Here is a 1,997-nt window from a genome sequence, read left to right on the forward strand (position 1 = left end):
GAGCGGGAAGAGTATTGGGTATTGCTCGGCGGATGGCGTATCGGTTGTGTCCTTTCGGGTTTGTGTAATGTTATGTCAATTGCTTCGCCGTAGGTATGATGATTTTCTTTGGTTCTAGACATCAAATTGTGCGCGGTTGTCGATTTTGGTCATAGTAACTTGAGGTGTTTCATGTGGACCAGTGTTCGAATAGGGTCGCGTATTGCAGCGAAGTTATGTGGAGGTATGACCCTTCGGGTTGGATTCGTGTGTTCAGTTTCTACGATGTGTGACGGGTTCACAGCATTGTGTGTGTGTGGGGTGGGGGGGGGAGAGGGGGGGGGTACCGGAGAGCTTGCGGTACAACCCTCTCATTTGAGTCATTTTTCATGATTTGAGTAAGTTCGGGTTGTTGCTTATTAGTGCCCGGATTACACCAGTTATGGCTTTAGATTGTATTGATGTGTCATGTCACCAGAGTAATTGTGCTGGATTAGATGAGATCGTTGCGATCTAGAATGAATACAAATGGATTCGGTTTCAACGTGTTGGAAGGATAATATCGATGTTCGTCTCGAAAATTTGCTATGGTTCTTGCCAAAAGAGAAGTGGCGTCACGAATGGTTGATTTGAGGAATGGTTATGACTTTCTATGTGTTTTATTTATCATTGGCAGTATACGGAAGTGTTGGAATGAGGCTTTATTTGATAACAAGTTTATTATCGATATTTGGTTATTCTAAGCAACTGATGTGATCAGAAGTTATCGCTACGAGAGTTTGAGCTATGTGGTATATCATGTAACTGCATCTGAGGTTGCAGATATGGTTTGTTACAGCGTGTTCGGGCTTATTCAGAGTATAAATGTGAGATTCTAATCTTGTAGGTGATTTCAGAAGTGAAAATGTGGTTCTAAGGTTTATGGGCTAGGTTGGATTGCGATATTTCAGTTACATTGGGTTATCCGACCTATATGAGATAGGGTGATGTGGGATCACCCCCGGGTATCGGCATGGTAAGGTTATACAGTGACTTGTTGGCTTTTGGAACAACTATGGGCACGTTCGAGGACGAAGGTACGTTTAAGTGGGGGAGGATGTAACGACCCGACCGGTCGCTTTGAGCTTTTGTACTTTGCTCGCTAGTTCTCGGGCATGACTATCCCTGTGTGATGTATTATGACTTATGTAAATCGTCGGTTTTGGTTTTCAGGATAATCGGAATAAATTTGGAAGAGCAGTTCTCAGTTTGAAGCTTAAAATTTGAAAGGTTGACCAAGTTTTAACTTGTTAGTATATGACCTCGGATTGGAATTCTTATGATTTAGTTAGCTCCGTTAGGTGATCTGGGACTTAGGAGCGTGATCGGAATGCGTTTTGGAGGTCCGGAGTAGATTTAGGCTTGAACGGGCGAAATTGGAATTTTGGCGATTTCCGGTTGATAGGTGAGATTTTGATATAGGGGTCGAAATGGAATTCCGGAAGTTGGAGTAGGTCCGTTGTGTTATTTGTGACGTGTGTGGAAAATTTCAGGTCATTCGGACGAGGATGGGTGGACTTTTTGATCGAAAGCGGAATTTGGAAGTTTTTGGAGTTCTTAGGCTTGAATTCGATGTAAATTTGGTGTTTTGATGTTGTTTGGAGCGTTCTGAATGTTGGAACAAGTTTGAGTGATGTTATGGGATATGTTGAACTGTTTGGTTGAGGTCCCGAGGGCCTCGGGCGAGTTTCGGGTGGTTAAATGAATCAAATTTTTGTTTGGAAAGTAGCAGTTTTTGCTGGTATTTTGTTGCAGGCATTTTGCTTTTCGCGATCGCGTAGAGGGGATCGCAATCGCGTAGGCTAATTCGGGGCTGGGGATGAAGTTGTTCTATGCGTTTGCAGAAAGGAGGTCGCGATCGCGGATGTTTGAGAATCTGTGCTTTGCGAACGCGTGAGGCAAGACACGATCGCGTAGCTTTGGGCGATTAAGCTACGCGAACGGGAGCGGATTTACGCGATCACGTAAGGTAAATTGTG

The sequence above is a fragment of the Nicotiana attenuata genome, unplaced genomic scaffold (assembly GCF_001879085.1).
Source record: "Nicotiana attenuata strain UT unplaced genomic scaffold, NIATTr2, whole genome shotgun sequence".
Taxonomy (NCBI): Eukaryota; Viridiplantae; Streptophyta; class Magnoliopsida; order Solanales; family Solanaceae; genus Nicotiana; species Nicotiana attenuata.